Genomic DNA, 16,166 nt, shown 5'->3' on the forward strand with positions numbered 1-16,166 from the left:
CACACAGCTGTCAACGTCACTACAGTACCCCCCACACACAGCTGTAAACGACATGTACAGTACACCACCACACACACGCTGTCATAACGTCACTGTACAGTTGTACACACACCACACACAGCTGTCATAACGACACTGTACAGTTGTACACACACCACACACAGCTGTCATAACGACACTGTACAGTTGTACACACACCACACAGCTGTCATAACGTCACTGTACAGTTGTACACACACCACACACAGCTGTCATAACGACACTGTACAGTTGTACACACACCACACACAGCTGTCATAACGTCACTGTACAGTTGTACACACACCACACACAGCTGTCATAACGTCACTGTACAGTTGTACACACACCACACACAGCTGTCATAACGTCACTGTACAGTTGTACACACACCACACACAGCTGTCATAACGACACTGTACAGTTGTACACACACCACACACAGCTGTCATAACGGCACTGTACAGTTAATTTTCAGTGTTACGTATAGCTTATCTTTGGGTATTATTTACCTTCGTTATGTCTCTTTGTACTTGTCTTCTATTGCCATTTGTTTATTTACGGTATAATTGCGCGTCTCTCTCTCTCTCTGTCTCTCTCTCTCTCTCTTTCTCTCTCTCTCTCTCTCTCTCTCTCTCTCTCTCTCTCTCTCTCTCTCTCTCTCTCTCTCTCTCTCTCGCCGTTGGCCAGGTGTGTGGGGTCTGGACCCGCTGTCTGCAGGACTGGGGCGAGGTTAGGTAGACAGGGAGACAGACGGCTGTATGGACAGATAAGACACTCGTGATTGCCACTCGTGGAACTTTGATAAAAGTTCACAAAAGAGAAAGTTCAAAATTGAGCCTTTTTTTTTTTGTATATATAATCCAGGTCTTCCTACGCGGGAGTGGATTCCTCATAAGCATTCTCATTCTCCTCCCGCTGACCCTCATAGTCGTCCCGGCTACCTTCATTTCGTCCCAGCAAGCCTCATATTTCTCTCTGACCCTCACTCGCCCTAGCTAGTAGCCTCATATTCGTGAGGGACCGTCTTGCTCGTCCCAGCAAGCCTCATATTCGTCCCAACCTTCCTCATTTCGTCTTAGTGACTCATAGTCGCCTCATTGAACCTCATGTTCGTCCAGTTCATATCAGTCCCATCAACTCCTACAAGACCAATACATTTACCTCCAAGATGATGAAACCTCTCTCAGAACATGAAGAAAATGTACCCCATCCTCCAGAACTGATAGATTTACCTCCATGATCATAAAATTTAGCCTTAAAATCGAATGAAATTACCTCAAGTCTTTCAGACACCTTAGAGTTAGACATAATATCCCTATTAACGAAATTATATCATAAAACCCGAAAAGATATACCGCGTCTCCTGCAAACATACGTAGATTTACCCTAATCTTCCTTCTAATTCTATCTTCATATTGAGCAGCCTACCCCCCTACTTCCCTCAAAACAAGTAGATCTACCACTAAGGCTGTGAAAGTTCAAGTTAAACTCGATGAAAAAACACCTCTGCAGCTCCTGCAGGAGCCCAAGTTGTACCTCCAGCGGTGTGGGAATATTCGTGTGAGGTTCTTGTGAGGTGTTGATGTTTACCTGAGGTGGTGAACTTGGTCGGCTGGAGGGGAGCCAGCGGTGCCTCCAGGTAGTACAGTTAACATACTGTCAGATATTTACCTCATGACTTCCCCCCTCTCACACTAACCTTACCTGTGGTGTACCTCATGCCTCCACCTCACACTCACCTTGCTTAGTATTTACCTCAGTACTTCACTGTACACACACACACCCCTTCACCAAGATCTGTTCCGTCCCTTCCCTTCATATTTCCTTTGCTTAAGATTTACCCCATCTCTTCCCGTCACACTCGCCCTACATAAAATGTACCCCATCTCTTCCCGTCACACTCGCCCCACATAAGATTTACCCCATCTCTTGATGGTCATCTTCCCTAAGATTTGCCCTTTATTCCACCCCCTCCTCACTCATCTTATTAAGATTCGCCCCATCACTTCCCTTCACACTGTTTCCCTTCAGGAGTTCGTGGTGTCCCATCACAAGTCCTTGGTCTTCCCGCTCCTCCCTCCCTTCCTTCCTTCATCTCGAGACCCGTGCCAGTCCTCAGGGGTCCTGGTTATCCAAGCCCAGGTCTAAAAGTTCCCTCTCAGGTCTTGCCATCACTTTTCAGGTCCTGGTGTCCGTAGGTGGATAACGTTTCTCCTCAGGTCCCTGGTGTACTTTCACAGGTCCTGGTGTACTTTCACAGGTCCTGGTGCACTTTCCCAGGTCCTGATGTACTTTCACTGGTCTTTATGTACTTTCACAGGTCCTGGTATACTTTCACAGGTCCTGGTGTACTTTCCCAGGTCCTGATGTACTTTCACGGGTCTTTATGTACTTTCACAGGTCCTGGTGTACTTTCCCAGGTCCTGATGTACTTTCACGGGTCTTTATGTACTTTCACAGGTCCTGGTGTACTTTCACAGGTTCTTGGTGTACTTTCACAGGTCCTGGTGTACTTTCACAGGTCCTGGTGTACTTTCCCAGGTCCTGATGTACTTTCACGGGTCTTTATGTACTTTCACGGGTCCTGGTGTACTTTCCCAGGTCCTGATGTACTTTCACGGGTCTTTATGTACTTTCACAGGTCCTGGTGTACTTTCCCAGGTCCTGATGTACTTTCACGGGTCTTTATGTACTTTCACAGGTCCTGGTGTACTTTCACAGGTTCTTGGTGTACTTTCACAGGTCCTGATGTACTTCACAGTTCCTCGTGTACTTTCACAAGTCCTGGTGTACTTTCCCAGGTCCTGGTGTACTTTCACAGGTCTTAGTGTACTTTCACAGGTCTTAGTGTACTTTCACAGGTCTTAGTGTACTTTCACAGGTCCTGGTGTACTTTCACAGGTCCTGATGTACTTCACAGGTAATGGTGTTCTTTCACAGGTCCTGGTGTACTTTCACGGGTTCCTGGTGTATTTTCAGAGGTCATGGTGTACGTTCACAGGTGCTTATGTACTTCATAGGTCATGATGTTCTTTGACGGGTCCATATGTACTTTAACAGGTTCCTGGTGTACTTTCCCAGGTCCTGGTGTACTTTCACAGGTCCTGATGTACTTCACAGGTAATGGTGTTCTTTCACAGGTCCTGGTGTACCTTCACAGGTCCTGATGTACTTCACAGGTTCCTGGTGTACTTTCACAGGCCATGGTGTACTTTCATAGGTCTTTATGTACTTCACAGGTCCTGGTGTGCTTTCACGTGTCCTTATGTACTTTCACAGGTTCCTGATGTATTTTCACAGGTTCCTGGTGTACTTTCGCAAGTACATGGTGTACCTTCACAGGTCCAAGATGTATTTTCACAGGTCCCTGGTGTATTTTCACAGGTCCTGGTGCATTTTCACTGGTCCTGGTGTATTTTCACTGGTCCTAGTGTATTTTCACAGGTCCTGGTGTATTTTCACAGGTCCTGGTGTATTTTCACAGGTTCTGGTGTATTTTCACTGGTCCTAGTGCATTTTCACAGGTCCTGGTATATTTTCACAGGTCCTGGTGTATTTTCACTGGTCCTGGTGTATTTTCACTGGTCCTGGTGTATTTTCACAGGTCCTGGTATATTTTCACAGGTCCTAGTGTATTTTCACAGGTCCCAGTGTATGTTCACAGGTCCTAATGTATGTTCACAGGTTCTAGTGTATGTTCACAGGTCCCAGCGTCTCTTCACAGGTCATAGTGTATGTTCACAGGTCCCAGTGTGTGTTCACAGGTCCTAGTGTATGTCCACAGGTCCCAGTGTATGTTCACTGGTCCTAGTGTATGTTCACAGGTCATAGTGTATGTTCACAGGTCCTAGTGTATGTTCACAGGTCCCAGTGTATGTTCACAGGTCCTAGTGTATGTTCACAGGTCCCAGTGTATGTTCACAGGTCCCAGTGTATGTTCACAGGTCCTAGTGTATGTTCACAGGTCCCAGTGTATGTTCACAGGTCCTAGTGTATGTTCACAGGTCCTAGTGTATGTTCACAGGTCCCAGTGTATGTTCACAGGTCCCAGTGTATGTTCACAGGTCCTAGTGTATGTTCACAGGTCATAGTGTATGTTCACAGGTCGTAGTGTATGTTTACAGGTCCCAGCGTCTCTTCACAGGTCCTAGTGTATGTTCACAGGTCCTGGTGTATGTTCACAGGTCCTAGTGTATGTTCACAGGTCCCAGTGTATGTTCACAGGTCCCAGTGTATGTTCACAGGTCCTAGTGTATGTTCACAGGTCATAGTGTATGTTCACAGGTCCTGGTGTATGTTCACAGGTCCCTGTGTATGTTCACAGGTCCTAGTGTATGTTCACAGGTCCCAGTGTATGTTCACAGGTCCTAGTGTATGTTCACAGGTCCTAGTGTATGTTCACAGGTCCTAGTGTATGTTCACAGGTCCCAGTGTATGTTCACAGGTCCTAGTGTATGTTCACAGGTCCCAGTGTATGTTCACAGGTCCTAGTGTATGTTCACAGGTCCTAGTGTATGTTCACAGGTCCTAGTGTATGTTCACAGGTCCTGGTGTATGTTCACAGGTCCCAGTGTATGTTCACAGGTCCCAGTGTATGTTCACAGGTCCTAGTGTATGTTCACAGGTCCTAGTGTATGTTCACAGGTCCCAGTGTATGTTCACAGGTCCTAGTGTATGTTCACAGGTCCCAGTGTATGTTCACTGGTCCCAGTGTATGTTCACAGGTCCCAGTGTATGTTCACAGGTCCTAGTGTATGTTCACAGGTCCTAGTGTATGTTCACAGGTCCCAGTGTATGTTCAGTGTATGTTCACAGGTCCTGGTGTATGTTCGCAGGTCCCAGTGTATGTTCACAGGTCCTAGTGTATGTTCACAGGTCCTAGTGTATGTTCACTGGTCCTAGTGCATGTTCATAGGTCCTGGTGTATGTTCACAGGTCCCAGTGTATGTTCACAGGTCCCAGTGTATGTTCACAGATTTTGGATCAGGTTTTGTAGTAGTGACGTGAGGCGAGGTTAGATAATGTTTAGTTCGTCTGTTTATTGAAATGTTGTGACTTAAGAACAAGATGTGTTTATGTCAGGTTAAGTTGTGCTGATGGATCATACGTGGCATCTGATCTCTTCAACTGTTAGGTCCTGCATCACTGAGGGTCGTCGTGACATGGTTAAGGGTTTGTTTGAGATTCGATAGTAGAAGTTTCTTGTTCACTATGTGAAGACGTATAGAAATACATAGAGATAGTAGAACACATGCGTACTCATACTTACTTAGATATTAGTGCATCTGCTTGCTAAAGATGTGTGATAATACAATAACAAAATATAATAATGTACGAATCATTTGGTAACCTCACATCATGTTAAGGTAGCAAGGGCTATTTCAACACATACGTTACGATCCCGTATACTTAACGCTGGAAAGTAGAACATAGGGTTGACGACCCCTCCTTATCAGTGAGCTATCAAGGGGTTATGTGGCACATCCTTCGTCAGTCCCTCCTGTCACAACCTGGTAATGATGATGATGATGACGTTCTAAACCAAACCTATCGTGACGTTACTCTGTTATATGAGGACGTCCAGGGACGGTGGAGGGCCAGGGACGGTGTTCAAGATATGGTGAACAGTTCACTCAAAAGTCTCGATTATGAGACAAAACGAATCATTTATTTAGGAATTTCAATGCCTTTTTCTTTGATTATTATCTAGAATATATTCAAATTCCTTACTTTTCTCTCGTTTGGGGAAAATCCCCCTTTATCGTCCACTGTGTGTGTGTGTGTGTACCTGGGAGAAATGTACCACAGATCCGCCGGGAGTTTACCACTAGGTAAACAATTTGGTAAACTCCAAGAGCGGAAGGAGTGATTATTTAGAATGGAAACCCGTCCAGATGTGAGTTGCCACAGATATAGCACGTGGCAACGGTGCCAACTCATATCTTTGTTGGCGTCCGCGTCTGCCAACGTATTACTTTATAGGGCTGATATTTTGGGGAGGTTGTGATGGTAAGGTGTTGTAGATGTTCACAACCGAGGGAGATACAAGTGGTGGTAGGTTAATGTAGGCTAGAGGAGGGTGATAGCGACGTGTGGCATCTGACGCGGCAAGAGATCTCGACGCCTAAGTTTGGATCAATAGGAGGCGAACGCCAGTCCGCGATGGCAGCGAGGATGGGACAGACGTGAGGTAATTGCGGGGCTCTCCTCTTGCTCTTTGGGTAAATATTTTGCTTCTTGCGATCTCCTGGTGTTGGTGATGCTACATAGTGGCAGCAGTGGTGTGATCTAGTGACGCCATGTGTACCAGTGGTGGCGGCGAGGCAGGACCTTCAACAGGGAGACGTATATTTGGGTTGCATTGAAGTCCTCGGCCGTCCGTCTAGCCCCAGGCCGAACCGAAACCTGTGAAGGGGAAGCAGGTGCCATATTCGTCGCCTTGTGCCTTACCTGGATACCTTACGACTCGTCAGACGTGATATTATGTGCAGGGAAGAGTAGGGAGAGTGTGGGAGAGGTGAGAGGTAGGGAGGGCCGGCGAGTATTTATAGCCGAGGTGAGGGAGGAGGTAGTGAGTGCCTTGGCTGGTGTGGCCGCCGCTAGCGGCGCGCAGTGCCACACCGCGCCAACTTCAAACTCCCCCGCACACGTCTCCCACACCGGCCGCCCTCTCCCCCCAGCCTTTGCAAATGAATTATTATACGAGAATACGCCTGTGTTAACGCGGGGGAAGTGCGTACTCTTCAGGGGGGAGGCCTTCGTGTGTAGACGTAATCCAGGATGTGCAGTGGCTGTAATAACAGTGATGGAACGTGACTACATACGCATGGTAGTCATGTGACTCACGCACTTCACGTCACCGCCAAGTGATACCTGCTTACTAAAGAGTTGATTGTCTCCCATATTAATGAGTGAGTGTCGACGTGATGACAGAGATGTGACTCTCGTGACACAGAGATGATGTGTGGCTTGCGACGCGCCACCTCACACTGGCTGAGGTGTAGGAGGGTTGAGTGTATACAGGACGATGATGTGCACGTAATGTGTGATGCATGATGGTCCGGTCTGCTCGTCCAGGGAGGCGCGTCCGATGATGGATGAAGTGTTACTGGTTGTCGTCATACGTGGTTATGATGTGCTGATGAATAACTGGAAAGTTGTGTAAATGAGGTTATAATTTTGATTTATAATTATATATGGCTACTTTTTTTTTACTTGATTTATAAGTAAGATATGGGAACGTTTTAGAACATGATGCAGTGGTTATATTGCTCTGTTCAGTGATGGTTATCACAGATGTTGCTTACTCTTATGACTGACGGAACATTGTCGTGTTTGGGTTGTAGTACAACTGTACAAGTGTCGTGTGGCCATGTGATGGTTGGTGTCATGTTATTTCAACGTGATGTAGTCAACCTAACGTATGTACGTAGTGTAAACGATCATTGATATTGTTTTTCCGTGTTTGGCTTGCCTCACATATGGGTCATGTTGCTTGGTAAATGATAGCTTTGTTGATTGGTTATGTGGCTGATAAGTCAACCACATGGTTTGCCCAGTCTGTTGGTTGCTTCATTTGTTTAGTTGCGTACCTATGCTTTCTCGTATTTGATGTAGTTGATGGTTTGTCATGGTTGCGTCATACTGTGGATGTTTCAAGTGGTGGTTGTACCATATATTGTGATCCATGCTTCATGTAGAGTGCGTTTCGTTGCATTCATCATATGTTCTTCACCATGTGGTGCTTTCTTCGTGTGTTGGTCACTTCATGTGGTGGTTATGTGGTAGTTATGTTGTGTGTGTTGCTCAATTCATGAGGTGTTTACATCATACGATGTTCACGTATGTGGTGACTGGTTCTGATTTGGTTACTTCATATTGGATTATGGAGTTGTTGCCTCTTGTGATTGTGAAATTTGCTTCAGATGACTGACAGCTTTGCTTCATGCAATGATTCCCAGACGTGTACATTATGTGATGGTTGCTTCATGTGTTTTAGCATCTTGTGATGGTTGCTTCATGTGTTGTTGTAGCATCTTGTGATGGTTGCTTCATGTGTTGTATCATCTTGTGATGGTTGCTTCATGTGTTGTAGCATCTTGTGATGGTTGCTTCATGTGTTGTTGTAGCATCTTGTGATTGTTGCTTCATGTGTTGTAGCATCTTGTGATGGTTGCTTCATGTGTTGTAGCATCTTGTGATGTTTTCTTCGTGTGTTGTAGCATCTTGTGATGGTTGCTTCATGTGTTGTAGCATCTTGTGATGGTTGCTTCGTGTGTTGTAGCATCTTGTGATGGTTGCTTCAAATGTTGTTGTAGCATCTTGTGATGGTTGCTTCGTGTGTTGTAGCATCTTGTGATGGTTGCTTCGTGTGTTGTAGCATCTTGTGATGGTTGCTTCATGTGTTGTAGCATCTTGTGATGGTTGCTTCGTGTGTTGTAGCATCTTGTGATGGTTGCTTCATGTGTAGTAGCATCTTGTGATTGTTGCTTCATGTGTTGTAGCATCTTGTGATGGTTGCTTCATGTGTAGTAGCATCTTGTGATTGTTGCTTCATGTGTTGTAGCATCTTGTGATGGTTGCTTCATGTGTTGTAGCATCTTGTGATGGTTGCTTCATGTGTTGTAGCATCTTGTGATGGTTGCTTCATGTGTTGTAGCATCTTGTGATGGTTGCTTCATGTGTTGTAGCATCTTGTGATGGTTGCTTCATGTGTTGTAGAATCTTGTGATGTTTTCTTCGTGTGTTGTAGCATCTTGTGATGGTTGCTTCATGTGTAGTAGCATCTTGTGATGGTTGCCTCATGTGTTGTAGCATCTTGTGATGGTTGCTTCATGTGTTGTAGCATCTTGTGATGTTTTCTTCGTGTGTTGTAGCATCTTGTGATGGTTGCTTCATGTGTTGTAGCATCTTGTGATGGTTGCTTCATGTGTTGTAGCATCTTGTGATGGTTGCTTCATGTGTTGTAGCATCTTGTGATGTTTTCTTCGTGTGTTGTAGCATCTTGTGATGGTTGCTTCATGTGTAGTAGCATCTTGTGATGGTTGCTTCATGTGTAGTAGCATCTTGTGATGGTTGCCTCATGTGTTGTAGCATCTTGTGATGGTTGCTTCATGTGTTATAGCATCTTGCGGTTGTTGCTTCATGTGTTGTAGCATCTTGTGATGGTTGCTTCATGTGTTGTCATCTTATGACTACATCATTTCAAGATTATGTGAAGCGTTCCATGTAGTGCTCCGTGTGTTAGGTGTTCTGTGAGATTACTGCTTCTCGATTTTTTTCATGTAATTACTGCATGTTAAAGTTGTTTCATGTGATGGTTACTTCACATGATAGTTCCTTAATGTAATGGTTGCTTTATGTGATGGTTGTTTCACATAATAGTTACTGAATGTAATGGTTGCTTCATGTGTTTGTTGTTTCACATAATGGTAATGCAATGGTTGCTTCATGTTATGGTTACGTTACATGATGGTCATTTAATGTGATGGTTACTTCACATAGTAGTTACTTAATGTAATGGTTGCTTCATGTGATGGTTACTTCTTATAATAGTTACTTAATGTAATTGTTGCTTCATGTGATGGTTACTTCACATAATAGTTAATGTAATGGTTGCTTCATGTGATGGTTACTTTACATAATAGGTACTTAATGTAATGGTTGCTTCATGTGATGGTTACTTTACATAATAGGTACTTAATGTAATGGTTGCTTCATGTGATGGTTACTTTACATAATAGGTACTTAATGTAATGGTTGCTTCATGTGATGATTGTTTCGTTTAATAGTTACTTAATGTAATGGTTGCTTTATGTGATGGTTACTTCACATAATAGTTACTTAATGTAATGGTTGCTTCATGTGATGATTGTTTCGTGTAATAGTTACTTAATGTAATGGTTGCTTCATGTGATGATTGTTTCGTGTAATAGTTACTTAATGTAATGGTTGCTTTATGTGATGGTTACTTCACATAATAGTTACTTAATGTAATGGTTGCTTCATGTGATGATTGTTTCGTGTAATAGTTACTTAATGTAATGGTTGCTTCATGTGATGATTGTTTCGTGTAATAGTTACTTAATGTAATGGTTGCTTTATGTGATGGTTACTTCACATAATAGTTACTTAATGTAATGGTTGCTTCATGTGATGATTGTTTCGTGTAATAGTTACTTAATGTAATGGTTTCTTCATGTGATGATTGTTTCGTGTAATAGTTACTTAATGTAATGGTTGCTTCATGTAATGTTTGGTTCGTGACCTGGTTCTCTCGTATGCTAGTTTATGTGATGGTTTGTATATGCGTCACCAGACGCAGGCTCTGTATAATGATCCTGATGATAACTGATGTGTTATCATGGTTGATCCATGTGATGTTTCTTCCACATATTGGTTACTTCATGTAATGAATGTTTCAGTTGATGGTTACAACATTTTATGGTTTTTACATATGATGGTTGCTTCATGTGATGGATCTATGATGGTTGCTTCATGTGATGGTCCTATGATGGTTGCTTCATGTGATGGATCTATGGTTGCTTCATGTGATGGACTTATGATGGTTGCTTCATGTGATGGTCCAATGATGGTTGCTTCATGTGATGGACCTATGATGGTTGCTTCATGTGATGGTCCTATGATGGTTGCTTCATGTGATGGACCTATGATGGTTGCTTCATGTGATGGACCTAGGACCTATGATGGTTGCTTCATGTGATGGACCTAGGACCTATGATGGTTGCTTCATGTGATGGACCTAGGACCTATGATGGTTGCTTCATGTGATGGACCTAGGACCTATGATGGTTGCTTCATGTGATGGTCCTATGATGGTTGCTTCATGTGATGGTCCTATGATGGTTGCTTCATGTGATGGTCCTATGATGGTTGCTTCATGTGATGGTCCTGTGATGGTTGCTTCATGTGATGGATCTATGATGGTTGCTTCATATGATGGTTGCTTCATGTGATGGACCTATGATGGTTGCTTCATGTGATGTTCCTATGATGGTTGCTTCATGTGATGGACCTATGATGGTTGCTTCATGTGATGGACCTAGGACCTATGATGGTTGCTTCATGTGATGGACCTATGATGGTTGCTTCATGTGATGGATCTATGATGGTTGCTTCATGTGATGGACCTAGGACCTATGATGGTTGCTTCATGTGATGGACCTATGATGGTTGCTTCATGTGATGGTTCTATGATGGTTGCTTCATGTGATGGACCTAGGACCTATGATGGTTGCTTCATGTGATGGATCTATGATGGTTGCTTCATGTGATGGTTCTATGATGGTTGCTTCATGTGATGGACCTAGGACCTATGATGGTTGCTTCATGTGATGGACCTATGATGGTTGCTTCATGTGATGGATCTATGATGGTTGCTTCATGTGATGGACCTAGGACCTATGATGGTTGCTTCATGTGATGGACCTATGATGGTTGCTTCATGTGATGGTTCTATGATGGTTGCTTCATGTGATGGACCTAGGACCTATGATGGTTGCTTCATGTGATGGATCTATGATGGTTGCTTCATGTGATGGTTCTATGATGGTTGCTTCATGTGATGGTCCTATGATGGTTGCTTCATGTGATGGTTCTATGATGGTTGCTTCATGTGATGGACCTATGATGGTTGCTTCATGTGATGGATCTATGATGGTTGCTTCATGTGATGGTTCTATGATGGTTGCTTCATGTGATGGTCCTATGATGGTTGCTTCATGTGATGGGCAGTGTGCGGTACGGGCAGTGTGCACTACGCACAGTGTGCAGTATGGGCAGTGTGCAGTACGCACAGTGTGCAGTATGGGTAGTGTGCAGTACGCACAGTGTGCAGTACGCACAGTGTGCAGTATATACTGGGCAGTGTGCAGTACGCGCAGTGTGCAGTATGGGCAGTGTGCAGAACGCACGGTGTGCAGTATGGGCAGTGTGCAGTACGCACAGTGTGCAGTATGGGCAGTGTGCAGAACGCACAGTGTGCAGTATGGGTAGTGTGCATTACGCACAGTGTGCTGTATGGGTAGTGTGCAGTACGCACAGTGTGCAGTATGGGTAGTGTGCAGTATGGGTAGTGTGCAGTACGGACAGTGTGCAGGATGGGCAGTGTGCAGAACGCACGGTGTGCAGTATGGGCAGTGTGCAGTACGCACAGTGTGCAGTATGGGCAGTGTGCAGTACGCACAGTGTGCAGTATGGGTAGTGTGCAGTACGCACAGTGTGCAGTATGGGTAGTTTGCACTACGCACAGTGTTCAGTATGGGCAGTGTGTAGTACGCACAGTGTGCAGTACGCAATGTGCAGTACGGGCAGTGTGCAGTACGCACAGTGTGCAGTATGGGCAGTGTGCACTACGCACATTGTGCAGTATGGGCAGTGTGCATTACGCACATTGTGCAGTATGGGCAGTGTGCAGTACGTACAGTGTGCAGTATGTGCAGTGTGCGGTACGCACAGTGTGCAGTATGGGCAGTGTTCAGTACGCACATCGTGCAGTATGGGCAGTGTGCATTACGCACAGTGTGCAATACGGGGAGTGTGCAGCACGCGCAGTGTAGTACACGCAGTATGCAGTACGGGGAGTGTGCAGTACGCGGTGTTCAGTCCGTGCAGTGTGCAGCACGCGCAGCATGCAGTACGGACAATGTGCAACACATACAGTGTGCATTACGCGCAGTGTGCAGTGTGCAGTACTGGCAGTGTGCAGCACGCGCAGTTTTCAGCACGAGGAGTGTGCAGTACGGACAATTTACGATACGGGCAGTGTGCAGTACGCGCAGTGTGCAGCACGCGCAGTGTACAGCATGCGCAGTGTGCAATACCGGCAGTGCACAGTACGCGCAGTGTACAGTACGTGCAGTGTGCAGCACGCGCACTGTGTGGTATGGAGTACGGGCAGTGTGCAGCACGCGTAGTGCAGTACACGCAGTATACATTACGAGCAGTGTGCAGCACGCGTAGTGTGCAGTACGGGCAATGTGCAGCACGCACAGTGTGCAGTACGAGTAATGTGCAGCACGCGCAGTGTGCAGCACGAGTAATGTGCGACACGCGCAGTGTGCAGCACGGGCAATGTGCAGCACGGGGAATACAGTACGCGCAGTGTTCAGTAAGTGTAATGTGCAGTACGCGCAGTGTGCACTTCAGGCAATGTGCGGTACGGGCAGTGTACACTACGTGTAGTGTGCAGCAATCTCAGTATTCAGTACGGGCATTTTGCAGCACGCTCAGTGTGCACTACGCGCAGTATGCAGTACGGGCAGTGTGCAGTACGCGTAGTATTCAGCACGGGCAGTGTGCAGTACGGGCAGTGTGCAATACGGGCAGTGTGCACTACGGGCAGTGTGCAGTATGGGCAATGTGCAGTACGCGCAGTGTGCATTAGAGGCAGTGTGCAGTACGCGCAGTGTGCAGTATGGGCAGTATGCAGTACGTTCAGTGTGCATTATGGGCAGTGTAAGTACGGGCAGTGTGCACTACGCGCAGTGTGCAGTACGGGCAGTGTGCAGTACGCACAGTGTGCAGTACGTGCAGTGTGCAGTATGGGCAGTGTAAGTACGGGCAGTGTGCAGTATGCGCACTGTTCAGTATGCGTAGTGTGCAGTACGCGCAGTGTGCAGTATGGGCAATGTGCAGTACGCGCAGTGTGCATTAGAGGCAGTGTGCAGTACGCGCAGTGTGCAGTATGGGCAGTGTGCAGTACGCGCAGTGTGCAGTATGGGCAGTGTAAGTACGGGCAGTGTGCACTACGCGGAGTGTGCAGTACGGGCAGTGTGCAGAACGCACAGTGTGCAGTACGCGCAGTGTAAGTACGGGCAGTGTGCAGTATGCGCACCGTTCAGTATGCATAGTGTGCAGTACGCGCAGTGTGTTGTATATTAATCCTCCCATGATGTCATTATTGTGCGTCAACATCACGTGAGGAGGTCACGTGCCGGAGAATGGGTAAGGTGAAGGGAAGACGAGGGGAAACATCTGGGGCGGTGAGGGGATTGTGGTAAGGTAAGTGAGGGTAGGGGAAGGCGGGGGGAGGGGAGTTAGCTGCCGGGGAAGGGGGTGTGAGCTGCGGTATGTGCCAGCGGAGGCTCACCGACACGATGCCTGACGGGCGCTGGGAATGGTGAGTGTGACGTGTGGGAAAGTGTGTGACGGGAATGGGGATTGTGACGTGATAGAGAGAGAGGGTGCTGGGAATAATAATAATAATAATGATAATGATAATTATAGTGATAGTATGTTACCTGACGTTGTTATTCAACTTGGCTTATCATTATATTCAAATTGAACACAGTTAGAGATTTTGATTGAACTTAATTTCTTTCCTCATCTTTCTCATCTGTTGACACATCCTAGTTTCGTATTGGGTCTGTGATTCGTCCTTGTAGTTCGAACCAGCGTTCCCATCGTCGCCAGAGCAGTATACCACAGCTTTGAGCCAGCTAGCCAGGTGCTGTGGCCGCATAGCATGACTCACAGCATGTGTATGCGATAGAATTTTTTTTACAGCATACATGTAATACACAGGTTTACCCTTGATGCAGCATAGCATGTTACATTACTGAACACAGAGCATAGCATAGCAGTTCCTATAGCATTGCCTCCAATACGCAATATATATATATATATATATATATATATATATATATATATATATATATATATATATATATATATATACACACACACACACACACACTCACTCACACAGGGTGGTAAATGTGGGAGTTTTTGGACACATTCAACAGTCCTTCAAAAGACTCACTCCATCACATCTTCACTTTATTTTTGTCTGTTCCCACATCCCTACGTGCGGCGCTCATCAGCGATGTTCCCATTTGTCCACATGATGTTGTTCTCACCTGTTAACCTCCATGTAGAACATGCTTATCCTCCCTGAAGTTTGCTGAAACTCGCTCTCTCCGAACTCTCCTCTGCCTTCATTCTCAGCCCCTTGCTCCCGCCTCTCGACCCCCTGCCGCTACCTCTTACATCTCCCTACAATTTGTAGTCCTCTCCTACAGTAACGCCCATACCTATCTCTAATTTGCTTTCACTTGCAACTTCCTCATTCCACCATTCACTACCCGTTCTCACACCAGTCCACCACCCACCGTCCGCGTACCACACACTTCATACATACATCCAGGCATTGCTTCCCTAAATACCCCCATTCCTCAAACTACTCCCCAGCTTTATTTACACTCACCTTTTGCCATTCTGCACTCAAATCTCTCCTGATATCATTGCACTCAAGGTTCTTTTCCAAACTCACTCACTCACTTTCACCACCTTCTTCCAACCCATAAAGTTTTTCTCTTTTCACTAATGGCTTTACAGACCTTCGCCCTCGTCTCCACTAGACATCCCCACGAGCTACCTCTCTCCAACACATTCAAATCTAAGAGTCTCTCCTCTGCACGCCAGTCAGTTGGTACATAATCCAGTAATGCCCACTTTCCATCACCTCTACTTACGTATGTGTATGTATGTCCCTCTCTTTAAACCAGGTATTGCCAATCACCAGTCCTTTTTCAGCACACAACTGTTTACCATTTTCATTCACAGTACTGGTCACCCACGCCTCCCCTCCCCTCAGTTGCCACATTACCTACTTGTGCGTTTAAATCACTCATGACTAATACTTGGTCCCTTGCATCAAAACTGCTAACGCACTCACTCAGCTCCTCCCAAAACACTCGTTTCTCCTCCTGAGTCCACTTGTTTCCAGGTGCAGAAGCACTGATCATCACTATCTCTCGTAATGTACTTTCAGTTTTACCCACAACAGTCTGGGGTTCTCATCCTCACAGTCTCTCACACATTCTCATAACTCATGCTTGAGCAGCATTGCTACCCCTTCCTTGCCGTCTTACCCCATCCATTAACTTTACCCCTGAAAACATCCTAAACCACGCCTCTCCTCCCTCTCTCCTTGAACATCAAGGTTTCTCTCCTCAAATATGCTGTCTTTCTCCATCTTCTTTTCACACACACACACGCATATATATATATATATATATATATATATATATATATATATATATATATATATATATATAAAATGTCTTTATGGGTCTCCCGCAGAATCTAGCCCAAGATGTAGTGATGTGTGTGGGGAGAGGGAG

The 16,166-nt window shown here is 45.6% G+C and overlaps 1 protein-coding gene across 3 annotated transcripts in view; it reads left to right on the top strand.

The window, feature by feature from the left end:
- Nucleotides 1-6,167: 6,167 nt before the first annotated feature.
- LOC139751312 (uncharacterized) overlaps nt 6,168-16,166 on the top strand; it is a 36,370-nt gene continuing 26,371 nt past the window's right edge. The window contains exon 1 of one of the 3 annotated variants that reach the window (XM_071666651.1): nt 6,168-6,211. The gene's annotated coding sequence lies outside the window, so the exon portion shown is untranslated. Of the gene's footprint in view, nt 6,243-6,603; nt 6,933-16,166 lie in introns of those variants that run through there. The other 2 variants (XM_071666650.1, XM_071666652.1) reach the window with 2 other exon arrangements.

Source organism: Panulirus ornatus, chromosome 11 (assembly GCF_036320965.1).
Source record: "Panulirus ornatus isolate Po-2019 chromosome 11, ASM3632096v1, whole genome shotgun sequence".
Classification (NCBI taxonomy): domain Eukaryota; kingdom Metazoa; phylum Arthropoda; class Malacostraca; order Decapoda; family Palinuridae; genus Panulirus; species Panulirus ornatus.